The sequence below is a fragment of the Amblyraja radiata genome, chromosome 1 (genome assembly GCF_010909765.2).
Source record: "Amblyraja radiata isolate CabotCenter1 chromosome 1, sAmbRad1.1.pri, whole genome shotgun sequence".
Classification (NCBI taxonomy): domain Eukaryota; kingdom Metazoa; phylum Chordata; class Chondrichthyes; order Rajiformes; family Rajidae; genus Amblyraja; species Amblyraja radiata.
Window position 1 is genome coordinate 185741098 of NC_045956.1, and position 15701 is coordinate 185756798.

Sequence of the window (15701 nt, forward strand, 5' to 3'; positions counted from 1 at the left end):
GATTGTCATCGAGTATTGTCTTTCCGCTGACTGGGTGGCACGCAACAAAAGCTTTTCACTGGACAATAAACTAAACTGAAACTATTCTTGCCTGCCTGTTGTGAGTGAGTGAGAAAACCCACGCAGGTCACGGGGATAACGTGCAAACTCCGTACAGACAGCGCCCGCAGGGCTAAGGGGAGGCCAAATACAGTCCGCCCTCATGGCTGCAGCTCACAAACTCGCCACATTGCCATTTCCGCAGAGGCAAACCGGTCTCGACATTAGCATGCAGAAGCAGTTTAATCATCAGCTAATGCTTAATAGAATTTTGCAAAACTTTGAATCACTGAAGATGTGGAAGAGGCTCGTTTAATGGAATTGTTTGATTTGCATTCAAATGATAAATGAAGAGCCTTCTCAACAAGGACCCTTCATGTGAATTGAATTTAATTTTCATTAATTCACCGGCACAATCTCTTCTCAAATGCAATACATTTTCCCAGCTATGGCTATAGCATGTAACAACTATTTAAATGATATTGATAGAGGCCTTAATTAATACTCAGTGCTTGTGAGTACGGCTCTTGGTGTGCGAGTAGGCTGGTGAATTATAAATACATCAACAACGCAAGAGGCACAGACCATCTTCATTCTCCAACTGAAGAGAGGATGTCTGAATCATGCCGGCAATTTTAACGTTTCAGACCGGCATTCAGTTTCTCCATACATAGAGTGGTAAATCGTGGAAACAGGCCCCTCGGCCCAAATTGCCCACACCAACCAACATATCCCATCTGCACTGGTGCCACATGCACCTTGCAGAATTTGCCTGGACATTTCTCCTGCACTTTGTTACTGAGCTACGGACAGCACAGTGGCGCAGCGATAGAGTTGCTGCCTTACTAGAAACATAGAAAATAGGTGCAGGAGGAGGCCATTCGGCCCTTCGAGCCAACATCGCCATTCATTGTGATCATGGCTGATCGTTCCCTATCAATAACCCGTGCCTGCCTTCTCCCCATATCCCTTGACTCCACTAGCCCCTAGAGCTCTATCTAACTCATCTCTTAAATCCATCCAGTGATTTGGCCTCCATTGCCCTCTGTGGCAGGGAATTCCACAAATTCGCAACTCTCTGGGTGAAAACGTTTTTTTCCACCTCAGTCTTAAATGACCTCCCCTTTATTCTAAGACTGTGGCCCCTGGTTCTGGACTCGCCCAACATTGGGAACATTTTTCCTGCATCTAGCTTGTCCAGTCCTTTTATAATTTTATATGTTTCTATAAGATCACCCCCTCATCCTTCTAAACTCCAGTGAATACGAGGCTAGTCTTTCCTCATATGCCATCCCAGGGATCAATCTTGTGAACCTACGCTGCACTGCCTCAATCACAAGGATGTCCTTCCTCAAATTAGGAGACCAAAATTGTTCACAATACTCCAGATGTGGTCTCACCAGAGCCCTATACAACTGCAGAAGAACCTCTTTACTCCTCTACTGAAATCCTCTTGTTTTGAAGGACAACATTCCATTAGCTTTCTTCACTGCCTGCTGTACCTGCACGCCAACTTTCAGTGACCGGTGTACAGGGACATCAGACAGTGAGGAAAGCTAATGGAATGTTGGCCTTCATAACAAGAGGATTTCAGTATAGTCGGGATCGAAACTGGGTCCCTGGCGCTGTAAACACTGTAGGATACCAACTCTACCACTGCGCCACGGTGCTGCCCAAAGACGTTCTTTTGGTCTGCCTGAAATATGTTGGCCTCCCAGCAGATGCGAGATAATAATATTGTAAAATAAAACCACAATCAGATACAATTTCTCCACAGCTGCTCTCTTTGCAGTTTCTCAATACTCCGTCCCTGTACAATCTCACGATACATATTCCCCGAACAAATTATTTCTACTCGATCCTTGTACAATTTCACGGAACATGTTCCCTGTGCCGTTTCTCTTTACTGTTTCAGGAACAATCTCCCTTTACAGCCTTTGCTATTGTGAGCGTAGAATTCGAACATGTGCCCCTTAATTCCAAAGCTGGTGGAGTTTTAATATTTTTCTGTCTGACAAAAGTAACTTCAGGTTGTGCAACGTTGCTGCTTTGCTTCAGAATTCACACAGTCGGCTGCCCAGGAATCTGTCCTTTCCGTAGAATACATTTTATTCAGGATAATAGATTATTATCTCAGATTTAAAATCTATATAAAACAAAAAGTGTGCAAAATCACTTCAGACTTTCTCAATGTCTGTTTGTACATTCAATGCTATCGCAATGTTTAAGAAACATTTAGACCAGGGGTCGGCAACCTATGGCCCCCGGGCCGAATGCGGCCCGCAACCCGAAATCATCCGGCCCGCAGGCGTTTTTTCCCCGCCCGCAGACTTCCGTCATCTCCGGTACCTCCCGGGTCCGAGGCCGCGATGATGCAAGGATGTAAGGAGGCCTGCGCTGGCGGTCACAATGGCGGAGCCAGCAGCGGCAAGCGCCGAGCTCTGGCTGCACCACATCCTGCGCAAAACCGCCGGCACGGCCGCGCACCTTCTGTGTCTGGGCTTCACTGTGGGGATCGGGGTTGTCAATAGGCCGGGGACGAGTGAGTGTGAGTATTTGAGCCACCGCCTTCAGGACAGTGCAAGGGCAATGGTCCGTAGGTTCGCCATGTTGGTGAGCGCCCGTAACTAGGGGCCAGTGCTCCGGGTGGCGACCTCGAAGGGGCGGGATCTATGTGAACACGTGATTTGATGCCTGTCACCCGGGGCGGGATCTATGTGTACACGTGATAGATGTCGCCCGACATCCACTCACAGACATGCGTCCCGGCCCCCATGCACAACAAGGTTGCCCACCCCTGCTTTAGACAGATACATAGATAGAATAGGTTATGAGGGATATGGGCTAAACACAGGCAGGTGGGACCAGTGCAGATGGTGCATGTTGGTTGGCATGGGCAAGATGGGCCGAAGGGCCTATTTTCACGCTGTATGACTCCTATAGTGTTAAGGTCAGTAGTGTTCGCACCCATCTTTAAGCAAAACACCCTTGCCACTCGCATGGTCTCCTGGGGTGATGCCCCTTCCCTTGTTCGAGGGGTGTCCCCACCAGACTCTGCCCCCCCCCCCCCCCATGTCTAGCAGCGGAAGGACAATAGACTGTGGTCCTCCCTCACCGAGCCTTGGCGTTGGGTGCACTGAGCTTCAGTGAGTCCCTCAGCACGTACTCCTGCAGTCTGCAGCGGGCCAGTCGGCAACATTTCAATCTGTCTGATCAGTCTGAAGAAGGGTTTCGGCCCGAAACTACACCTATTTCCTTCGCTCCATAGATGCTGCCGCACCCGCTGAGTTTCTCCAGCACTTTTGTCTACTCTCATCATATGCTGACCCACTCATTCCTGGAATCATTCTTGTAAACCTCCTCTGGACCCTCTCCAGAGCCAGCACATCCTTCCTCAGATACGGGGGCCAAATCTGCTCACAGTACTCCAAATGTGGACTGACCAGCGCCTCCCTTATAGAGCCTCAGCGTTACAGCTCTGTTTTTGTGTATTCCAGTCCTCTTTGATATAAATGCTAGCATTGAATTTTCCTTCCTTACCACCGATTCGACTTGCAAATTAACATTTTGGGAATCCTGCACCAGCACTCCCAAGTCCCTTTACTCCTCCGATTTCTGGATTCTCTCCCCATTTCGAAATAACGAGTTCAAACAGCAACAACACTGATAAAACATCAAGCTCGGCCGCAGTCCCTAGTGCTTCTGCCAATTACACGCTGTGCTCCGCGCTATAGATTTTCATAAGCTGCAGAGTCACTTACTAATTCACAAAGTCTGTTTGTATCCAATTCAGTAAAAACTATTGGCTACTGTGTGCCGTTTGTTTTTTAATCTATTTTGCTCATCGAGAATCAAGGAGAACTTGCGGCCGAGGAAATCCCTCTGAGAATAACGGGCTGCTGGAGGTGGGATGAAGAAGGCTCTCTCCTTGACCTCTTTTGTGTATCAATAATTTTCTTGGTGTGTGAAGTTGAGTAATGGAAGGAACAGGAGGATAGAATCTCTCCACTATAGCTATCACTTCAAGTATAAATAGAAGCAAAGAAAGATTTATTGATACAGTTACACCTACTCCTACCTCTTTGTTACGCCTGATGCTTAGTTTATAGAAACATAGAAACATAGAAAATAGGTGCAGGAGTAGGCTATTGTCTATTGTCTATAGTAACCCCTCGCATTGCAGCTCAGTTGCCAACTCGTTCATGTTTTGGGAGATTTATAGAAGGATTAGTAAATAAAGTAAAGATGTTTGCTCTTGGAATGAGAAATCTTCAGGGGGTGGGGAAGGGATGATTGAGAGCAAAATCAATAGACTATTACTCTTGGTCTCCAACCTGCAGTCTGAATCTTTCACGCAAGGTTTACAGGGAACTTCTCCAATTATTCTCAGAAAGATATTGTGGGCATTTGGGTCATTTAGCAGAGAAATAAGGTTGAGTGCTCTAATTCGATGGGCACAGCAAATAATATTGATTAATATTACAGGGGATGTTGGCAGGACTCAAGGGCCTGAGGTACAGGAACTGACTGAGCAAGCTAGGACTTTGTCGCTTGGAGGGCAGAAGGCTTATGGGCCTGTCCCACTTAGGCGATTTTTCAGGCGACTGCTGGCGACTATCAAGTCACACACACACACACGCAAACGCACATGCACACGCACATGCACACGCACACACACACACACACACACACACACACACACACACACACACACACACACACACACACACACACACACACACACGCGCACACACACGCACACACATCGTTTCCTTCACCAGCCCGTTATGCAGGCGAGGGAAAGGGCAAGCGGGGGGAGCGCTGTCTGAGTGAAATTCACACGGTGCAAAGCCAATGTGACACAGACACACACCGCGATGAACAGGAAGGTTGGCAATAGACAATAGACAATAGACAATAGGTGCAGGATTAGGCCATTTGGCTATTCGAGCCAGCACCGCCATTCAATGTGATCATGGCTGATCATCCCCAATCAGTACCCCGTTCCTGCCTTCTCCCCATATCCCCTGACTCCGCTATTTTTAAGCCCTATCTAGCTCCCTCTTGAAAGTATCCAGAGAACCTGCCTCCACCGCCCTCTGAGGCAGAGAATTCCACAGACTCACCACTCTCTGTGAGAAAAAGTGTTTCCTCGTCTCCGTTCTAAATGGCTTGCTCCTTATTCTTAAACTGTGGCCCCTGGTTCTGGACTCCCCCAACATCGGGAACATGTTTCCTGCCTCTAGTGTGTCCAAGCCCTTAGCAATCTTATATGTTTCAATGAGATCCCCTCATCCTTCTAAACTCCAGAGTGTACAAGCCCAGCTGCTCCATTCTCTCAGAATATGACAGTCCCGCCATCCAGGGAATGAGCTGCCAGAGGAGGTAGTTAAGGCATGTACAATAACATTTACAAGACCGAAAAGAAATACATAGTGCTGAAGTAAGTCAGCTGGTTTACAAGATCGCGCAGCACTTTGTGTCTTATTTTAAAAACCAGCATCTGCAATTCCTAAGGTCTACATTTACAAGACACTTGGACAGGAACACGGAGAGGATAGGTTTCAAGGGATATGAGCCAAATGCGGGAATATGGGACTAGCTTCGATGGGGCATTTTGGTCGGCAAGGATAAATTGGGCTCAAGACCCTGTTAGTCATAGAGTCACAGATTCATACAGAGTGGAAACAGGCCATTCGGCCCAACGCTCGCACTGGCCAACAATGTCCCAGCTACCCTAGTCCTACTTGCCTGCGCTTGGTCCATAACCCTCTAAACCTGTCCTATCCATGTACCTGTCCAACTGTTTCTTAAACGTTGGGATAGTCCCAGCCTCAACTACCTCCTCTGGCAGCTCGTTCCATACACCCACCACCCTCTGTGTGGAAAAGTTACCCCTCGGGCTTTGTAGCTCCATACTTCTGCAGGAGCCAGATAGGTTGTGAGTTCAAACACCACTGTCTGTTCAAACACAGCTGGGCTGGCACTCCAGGGCAGCATTACAGTCCTCGGAAGTGTCATTGTCTCTGAAGAGACAGTAAACTGAAGTGCCATCTGTTCCCGGGCAGATTAACTGCGCCATGTCAGAGAGCAGAGCGGTACTTTGCCTGTGTCACCCGGCTCAATTGAAAATAAACTAAACTAATCAATGAAAGATAAATAGAACGGATTAAAAGCACCATAACAACTATCTATGTGCAGGAAGGAACTGCAGATGCTGGTTTACACCGAAGATAGACACAAAAATGCTGGGGAAACCCAGCGGGTGAGGCAGCATCTATGGAGCGAAGGAATAGGTGACATTTCGGGTCGAGACCTTTCTTCAGACTGATGTGGGGGGGGGGGGAAGAAGAAACAAAGTGGGCTGTGGGAGAGCTGGGAAGGGGAGGGGAAGGAAGGAGAAAGCAGGGACTACCTGAAATTGGAGAAGTCAATGTTCGTACCGCTGGGGTATAAACTACCCAAGCGGAATATGAGGTGCTGTTCCTCCAGTTTGTGGTGGGACTCACTCTGGCCATGGGGGAGGCCCAGGACAGAAAGGTCGGATTCGGAACATAACGAGTATCTAAGTGCAGGAAGGAACTGTAGATGCAGGTTTACACCGAAGATCGGCACAGAATGCTGGAGTAACTCAGCGGGACAGGCAGCATCTCTGGAGAGAAGGAATGGGTGACGTTTCGGGTCGAGACCCTTCTTCAGACCTTATCTACCTCATTAGAAACCCTCGGACTATATTGGATCGGATTTTACTGGATTTATCTTGCATTAAACGTTATTCACGATATTCCCTTTATCACATGTGTCTGTACACTGTGGACGGCTCGATTGTAATCATGTATTGTCTTCCCGCTGACTGGTTAGCACGCAACAAAAGCTCTTCACTGTACCTCGGTACATGTGACAATAAACTACACTGAACTATTCGGGAGCAAAGTGATTCTTTCCCCTTTCCCAGTGTGTCATGTACCAAAACTAATCAATGAAAAATAAATATGAATCAGTGGTGGTGAATCTGTGGATTTCTTTGCCACAGAAGACTGTGGAGGCCAAGTCAACTGATATTTTTAAGGCAGAGATTGATAGATTCTTGATTAATACGAGTGTCAGGGGTTATGGGGTGAAGGGGTTGAGAGGGAAACATAGATCAGCCATGATTGAATGGCAGTCAACTTGATGGGCCGAATGGCCTAATTCTGCTCCTATCGCTTATGATCCTATGAAATATAACAGAGATATTATTAAGGCAACTTTCACAGCTGTCTGTGGCAATGAATTCCACCCTCTGCTGGTCCCAGACATGGATCTACAATCACGCACAACATGAAGCGAGTTCGGTATTACAACTGCGCATGCCCAGGTCAAGGGTCATTCGGGATAAGCATTCTCGCCAGCTGAGCTACTGTGTGTGTACAGATCTTCGTATTCATTTCAATGAGATTGATGAATAAATGTATCCATCAAGTATGTCAGCAGTGTGCCACAGCATACTGTAGGCTGCACAAATCCACAAATGAATCTATTTAAATGATTCTCAATACTGCACCAGCCTTGAAGATGCAAGAATGCCTGGAACGAGCCTGTCAATGATCAAATCCCTGGCATTAGCCTGAGTCACAGCCATTCACATTCGATATTGATTTTCACGAACTACAAGTTTTGTGGTCAACCAATTTGAGACATTCCGATTTAAACAAACCTTCCTGGATTGAAGGAAACGAGGAGAATGTGCTGTGTGGGGGGTAGGTTGGAAAGTTCAGATCGGATTCGAACAGGCTGGTTAAACTTTCGAGGTGGGTTGGCTTAAATAAAGATGTTGTTGCTTTAACCTCTGGGGTTGGTTCCAGTCTGTCAGGGCACACAGTTGGGAGCCAGGCGGTGCTAATTATGAGAATTTGCAGCCATTTAAACCGCAGCCAAACTAGAGGCTTCACTCAGGGGTGGGTCACAGCTCCCCAGCTGACGGGACCTGTTTGTGCTCTCTTTGAAGGAAGTGCCGCCCACCCCAGCAAGTGGGCAAACGTGGAGCCAACCCGTAATGTGAGTGGCAGCATTTTCTCAGTCAGACTTTGTCGATAGTTGGGGTGGGGGATCTGGGAGAGAGAGAGCTGGCGATGCCGTACAGACGAACAGTTTAATAACGACCCATTAAAATCTGCCCTTCGGCCACGAGGCAACCTGGGCTGATCTGATCTGACAGCCCTCTCACTAGCTCGCTGCGTGCCCAATCCCAACGCAGACCCTCCACAAAACCTTTGGGCTTCGGGTAACACCTGCACAAAGAGCCTCTGCTAACAAGGGCTGGCAAACTGTGCTGGTCAACGTGCACTGGGCGAGATGGCTGTGGGAAACGCACCGCAACCACCGCCAACTTGGAACAGCACAGACCCTCCACTCAATCTATATAATACTAAAGGGCAGGCATTTCACAGTTAAATGTCTTATATCAGATAGGCGGCTCCTTCACAGGGCCAACCCTGTACTCAGTTTTCCTCGGAGATCAATCTTTGCCTTCAGGCCCTGTCCCACTTGGTGATTTTATTCGGCGACTGCCGGCGTCATATCAGTGTCGCCAAAAGATTTTAAACATTTCAAAATCCAGCGGCGACAAAAAAAATGTTGCGGCACTTGAAAAAACACCGCGCGTCTAAACGTCATCACGCCACATCACGCCGTGTCACGCCGCAAATATTCCGGTGACCTGATACGTCAGTTAATGTTGCCGGCAGCCGCCGAAAAAAATCGCCAAGCGGGACGGGCCCTTTAACGGTTCATTCACACCGCCTGTAGGTAAAGCATCAGCCCACATAACACTGATACAGTCGCTCCCTGCCTACGATTAAATATATTTTTACACATAAATTATGAATAAAGATAAGAAAGTGTTTCAAACACAAGTAATATTTTCTTACTCCAGGAACAAGCACATTAAGGATTAAATGAAAATAATAAATTCTTTAACTTTTTGAATATATCATACTTGCAGATTAATGAACAGAACTGGAACTGGGAGTATGTAAGTAGTGTGTGAACAGCAGAACAAGAAAGGAAGCGATGGAGTTGACAGAATTCTAGATTGATTGCTTGGTAGAATGGTTAACAATTTATACACAGTTTATACAGCCCTGCGTTCGCTTTAAAAAAAGATCCCGGGTGACCTTTGACAAATCGCATGGTTCCTCACGTTTATGGAAATACCAATCTCGCTTATTGCTCCACTCTTTCAAACCTCTACCCCAACACATCTGCACACAGTTGGCAGCTCACATGATCTTCCCGCTGACTGGTTAGCATGCAACAAAAGCTTTTCACCGTACCTCGTTACACGTGACAAAGAAGTAAACTAAACTAATCCAAGATGGAAAATCATGGGACTGCAGAAGCTGGGATTTCGTGGGCAGTGGCACAGCGGTGGAGTTGCTGCCTCACTGCGCCAAAGCCCCGGATTTGATTAGAGTTTCTGTATCTTCTGCTGGATGAGAGCAGGGAGAAGAAGGAATGACCGTGTGGGACAAGTCTTTGATTATGTTGGCTGTGCTTCCGAGGCAGCGTGAAGTCGTTGTTGTGGCTTTCCCTCGAGGTCGAGGATGATGGTTTACGACATTCTGTTGTTTTTATGGACTCTCAGGTGGCTTATGACACCAATCCTGGCTTTGAAAGTTCTTCGGCATTCAGGACAGGTAATTCCAGACGGCAGATCGTGCTTTGGTTGTTGCTGCCTCTCTTTCCCTTCTCTTCTCTTTTCTTCTAACTCTGCGCATCTCTTGGCTTCGAGAGGTCGCTCTTCCTTCTTGGATGATGGTTCGCCAGAGTTTCCTGTCCTTGGCATTGGTTCCCCAATTGTCGGTGTCGATTTCACATTTCTTCATGCTGGCTTTTAAGGCGTCTTTGAATCTCTTCTTTTGCCCGGCTTTTTCCCGTTTGCCTTCTTTAAGCTGGGAGTAGAAGGTTTACCTTATGACCGACAACATGACCGGCCCATCTTAGTTGGTTCTTGATGACGAAGGCTTTGATGCTAGATGTTTCTGCTTCATTCAGCACGCTGACGTTGTTTCTTCTGTCCTCCCAACTGATATTTAGGCTGCTTCGAAGACATCGTTGATGGACATTTTCAAGTGTTTTCTGGAGTATGGGGTACAATTTTGGTCGCCTAATTATAGGAAGGATGTCAACAAAATAGAGAGAGTACGTGGGGGGCACTCAGTTCGCTGAGATCGGGTATGAACTTCCCCAGGTAGTTGACCATGCCCAGAAAGCGCTGCAGGCCAGGGGGTCTGGCTTTAGTCCCCCGGCCGTGAAAACGTGGCCTACGTAAGTGACTTCCTGAATGCGGAACCGACACTTCTTCGGGTTGAGTTTGAGATTGATCTCACGAGCCCTGTCCAGGACTTGGCGGAGGTGCAGGTCGAGCTCAGCGACGTCCCTCCCGTACACCAGGATGTCATCCACAATGATAGCGCACGGCAACCCGGCAAACAGCTGTTCCATGGTGCGCTGGAAAACCTCGCTTGCTGAGTTGATCCCAAAAGGCATGCGGAGAAAACGGAACCTGCCGAAAGGTGTGCTAAAGGTAGTCAGGAAGGAGGAACGTTCATCCAGAGGGATCTGCCAAAAGGAGCTCTTGGCATCTAGGACCGAGAAGGCTGTGGCCGGACCGACCTGTGCAGCGACGTCCTCCACCGTCCGCATGGGGTAGTGCGGGCGTTTGATAGCAAGGTTCAGGTCTTTCGGGTTGATGCAGATCCTGATCTCGCTCGCATCCTTCTTGGCAGCGACGACCATGGTGGAGACCCACAGGGTGGGAGCGCTCACCTCCTTGAGGATGCCCGTGGCCACCATGTCACGCAGTGTGGACTCCACGCGGCCCTTCATGGCAAAAGACACACGGTGGGCCGGTCTAATTACCGGGTTGACCCCCGGGTCAACAACGATTTTGTAGGCACAGGGCAGTTTGCGCAGAACGTCATCAAAACGGTCGGGATACTCGTTCAAGGGTTCCATGGGAGCCTGCACCAGGTGGATGTCGCGGTGGAAAGAGACCAAACCAAAGTCCTGGCATGCACGGGCGCCCAGCAGGGTGACGTTTTCAGATTCCAGCAGGAGAAAAGTGAGGGGCCGAGAGGTCTCAAGAACTGTACAGATAACCGTGGCCTTCCCCACGGTGACCAGAATACCTCCCCCATAGGCATGAAGGCGGGAGTCATCGGGAGTCACCCTCTCCCCCGAGCTTATCTGCTTGAAGAGGCTAACAGACATAACATTGGCAAAAGCACCAGTATCGACCTTCGCAGGGAAGGAGTGTCCATTCACAGTAACATGTACAGAAGGATCTGTTATCAATGCAGGTGCACCCAAAAGCGAAAACACAGTGGAATCACCATGGGAGGAACTCGTATCAGAATCAGGGAGTTCATCTGGCTGGTACTGGGAACCAGGCGCGCTATCACAGTCCGCAAGGTTGTTTAGACTCCTTCTAGGAGCAGGGACAGGTTTCCCACGCGATCGACAAGCTGCAGAAAAGTGGTTCAGCTTCCCGCAGGAATTACAAGTTTTACCCTGCGCTGGGCAAACGTTGAACTGGTGCGAAGAGAAATTGCAATTTGGGCAGTGACGAGGGGTGACCTTAGCGGGTGCAGAGGCGGTGAACCGGCGTGGCGGGCTATTGATCCGCCGACGGCCAGCAGTACCGGTGAAATTGATGTCCTGGGACACCGGTTGAGATACGGAGCCAACAGCAGAGGTCATGCGAGCGGCATGCATGGCATCCCTTAGCGTTAGATCAGGCTTCATCAGGAGCTCATCACGCAGCTTAGAGTTTAGGAGACCGTTGACCAGGACGTCCCTGATCATTTCGTCCGGTGTTATCGCTTCAAGGCGGCACCGCCGAGCCATATGTCGCAAAGAGGCAATGAAAGTATCATTGTATCAATGAAAGTCCCAATAGTATCAAAGCGAAGGATGATGCGTACAAATTAGCCAGAAAAAGCAGCATACCGGAGGACTGGGAGAAATTCAGAGACCAGCAGAGGAGGACAAAGGGCTTAATTAGGAAAGGAAAAATAGATTATGAAAGAAAACTGGCAGGGAACATAAAAACTGACTGCAAAAGTTTTTATAGATATGTGAAAAGAAAGAGATTAGTTAAAACAAATGTAGGTCCCTTGCAGTCAGAAACGGGTGAGTTGATCATGGGGAACAAGGATATGGCGGACCAATTGAATAACTACTTTGGTTCCGTCTTCACCAAGGAAGACATAAATAATCTGCCGGAAATAGCAGGGGACCGCGGGTCAAAGGAGTTGGAGGAATTGAGTGAAATCCAGGTTAGCCGGGAAGTGGTGTTGGGTAAATTAAATGGATTAAAGGCCGATAAATCCCCAGGGCCAGATAGGCTGCATCCGAGAGTACTTAAGGAAGTAGCTCCAGAAATAGTGGATGCATTAGTAATAATCTTTCAAAACTCTTTAGACTCTGGAGTAGTTCCTGAGGATTGGCGGGTAGCAAACGTAACCCCACTTTTTAAGAAGGGAGGGAGAGAGAAAACGGGAAATTACAGACCAGTTAGTCTAACATCGGTAGTGGGGAAACTGCTAGAGTCAGTTATTAAAGATGGGATAGCAGCACATTTGGAAAGTGGTGAAATCATTGGACAAAGTCAGCATGGATTTACAAAAGGTAAATCATGTCTGACGAATCTTATAGAATTTTTCGAGGATGTAACTAGTAGCGTGGATAGGGGAGAACCAGTGGATGTGGTGTATCTGGACTTCCAGAAGGCTTTCGACAAGGTCCCACATAAGAGATTAGTTTACAAACTTAAAGCACACGGCATTGGGGGTTCAGTATTGATGTGGATAGAGAACTGGCTGGCAAACAGGAAGCAAAGAGTAGGAGTAAACGGGTCCTTTTCACAATGGCAGGCAGTGACTAGTGGGGTACCGCAAGGCTCAGTGCTGGGACCCCAGCTATTTACAATATATATTAATGATCTGGATGAGGGAATTGAAGGCAATATCTCCAAGTTTGCGGATGACACTAAGCTGGGGGGCAGTGTTAGCTGTGAGGAGGATGCTAGGAGACTGCAAGGTGACTTGGATAGGCTGGGTGAGTGGGCAAATGTTTGGCAGATGCAGTATAATGTGGATAAATGTGAGGTTATCCATTTTGGTGGCAAAAACAGGAAAGCAGACTATTATCTAAATGGTGGCCGACTAGGAAAAGGGGAGATGCAGCGAGACCTGGGTGTCATGGTACACCAGTCATTGAAAGTGGGCATGCAGGTGCAGCAGGCAGTGAAGAAAGCGAATGGTATGTTAGCTTTCATAGCAAAAGGATTTGAGTATAGGAGCAGGGAGGTTCTACTGCAGTTGTACGGGGTCTTGGTGAGACCACACCTGGAGTATTGCGTACAGTTTTGGTCTCCAAATCTGAGGAAGGACATTATTGCCATAGAGGGAGTGCAGAGAAGGTTCACCAGACTGATTCCTGGGATGTCAGGACTGTCTTATGAAGAAAGACTGGATAGACTTGGTTTATACTCTCTAGAATTTAGGAGATTGAGAGGGGATCTTATAGAAACTTACAAAATTCTTAAGGGGTTGGACAGGCTAGATGCAGGAAGATTGCTCCCGATGTTGGGGAAGTCCAGGACAAGGGGTCACAGCTTAAGGATAAGGGGGAAATCCTTTAAAACCGAGGTGAGAAGAACTTTTTTCACACAGAGAGTGGTGTATCTCTGGAACTCCCTGCCACAGAGGGTAGTCGAGGCCAGTTCATTGGCTATATTTAAGAGGGAGTTAGATGTGGCCCTTGTGGCTAAGGGGATCAGAGGGTATGGAGAGAAGGCAGGTACGGGATACTGAGTTGGATGATCAGCCATGATCATATTGAATGGCGGTGCAAGCTCGAAGGGCCGAATGGCCTACTCCTGCACCTAATTTCTATGTTTCTATGTTTCTATGTAGTACAGAGGAGATTTACTAGAATGTTGCCTGGGTTTCAGCAACTAAGTTACAGAGAAAGGTTGAACAAGTTAGGTCTTTATTCTTTGGAGCGCAGAAGGTTAAGGGGGGACTTGATAGAGGTCTTTAAAATGATGAGAGGGATAGACAGAGTTGACGTGGATAAGCTTTTCCCACTGAGAGTAGGGAAGATTCAAACAAGGGGACATGACTTGAGAATTAAGGGACAGAAGTTTAGGGGTAACATGAGGGGGAACTTCTTTACTCAGAGAGTGGTAGCTGTGTGGAATGAGCTTCCAGGGAAGGTGGTGGAGGCAGGTTCGTTTTTATCATTTAAAAATAAATTGGATAGTTATATGGACGGGAAAGGAATGGAGGGTTATGGTCTGAGCGCAGGTATATGGGACTAGGGGAGAATACGTGTTCGGCACGGACTAGAAGGGTCGAGATGGCCGGTTTCCGTGCTGTAATTGTTATATGGTTATATGGTTTTCAGATGGCGTCAGTACGGTGTCCAGGTTTCTGATGCATACAGGAGCGTTGGAATCACCACTGCCTTGTACACTAACATTTTGGTGTCTGTTCAGATGTCACGATTTTGAAAGACCCTCGTTTTAAGACGTCCAAAAGCTGTTCCAGCACACTTAAGACGATATTGAGATACAGATACCTGACTGATTCCTGGGATGGCAGGACTTTCATATGACGAAAGACTGGATAGACTCGGCTTGTACTCGCTAGAATTTAGAAATTTGAGGGGGGATCTAATAGAAACTTACAAAATTCTTAAGGGGTTGGACAGGCTAGATGCAGGAAGATTGTTCCCGATGTTGGGGAAGTCCAGGACAAGGGGTCACAGTTTGAGGATAAAGGGGAAATCCTTTAGGACCGAGATGAGAAAAAAAACATTCGCACAGAGAGTGGTGAATCTCTGGAATTCTCTGCCACTGAAGGTAGTTGAGGCCATTTCATTGGCTATATTTAAGAGGGAGTTAGATGTGGCCCTTGTGGCTAAAGGTATCAGGGGGTATGGAGAGAAGGCATGTACAGGATACTGAGTTGGATGATCAGCCATGATCATATTGAATGGCGGTGCAAGCTCGAAGGGCCGAATGGCCTACTCTTGAACCTATTTTCTATGTTTCTATATTGGATCTCGTCATCAAGGTCGACATTGGAGGAGAGGTGACTTCCAAGGTACGGAACGTGATCCACATTTTCCAGGGTTGTTTCACCAATTGAAGGTTCTTTCAGGTTTGTCTCAGTTGGTGAGGATTGGTAGATAACCTGAGTTTTCTTGGAGTTGATGGTAAGTCCAAGTTTCATGTATACACTGTCGAAGGCAGTCAGGATCTGTTGCAGATGATTTTCTGAGAGAGCTGCAACACAGTTGTCGTCTATGTATTGGAACTCGATGAGGGAGCTCATAGATGTCTTAGTTTTGGACTTTACACGGGCAAGATTGAAAAGTCTGCCATCTGTTCTGTAGACGATTTCGTACGGTAGGTCATCCTGGATGATGTGGATGGTTGTCGCAGTGAAGATGGTGAACAGTGTTGGGGCAATCACGCATCCCTGTTTCACTCCTGATCTGACTTGAAACGGCTCACAGTTGCTGCTGCTGGCCATGACTGTGTCAAGCACGTCATCGTGGAGGAGTCTCAGAATTCGAATGTCCTTTTCAGGGCATTCACAGTAAGTAAG

At 47.7% G+C, this 15701-nt stretch overlaps 1 protein-coding gene and 1 long non-coding RNA gene across 2 annotated transcripts in view; one reads left to right on the forward strand and one right to left on the reverse strand.

Annotated features, from left to right (window-relative positions):
* LOC116987847 (dedicator of cytokinesis protein 2-like) overlaps positions 1-15701 on the reverse strand; it is a 1012655-nt gene that overhangs the window by 603168 nt on the left and 393786 nt on the right. The gene's annotated exons all lie outside the window — the stretch shown is intronic.
* LOC116982662 lies at positions 13516-15666 on the forward strand. The gene is made up of 3 exons (XR_004414511.1): positions 13516-13528; positions 14228-14229; positions 15504-15666. It is a non-coding gene; the product is annotated as an uncharacterized LOC116982662 (long non-coding RNA).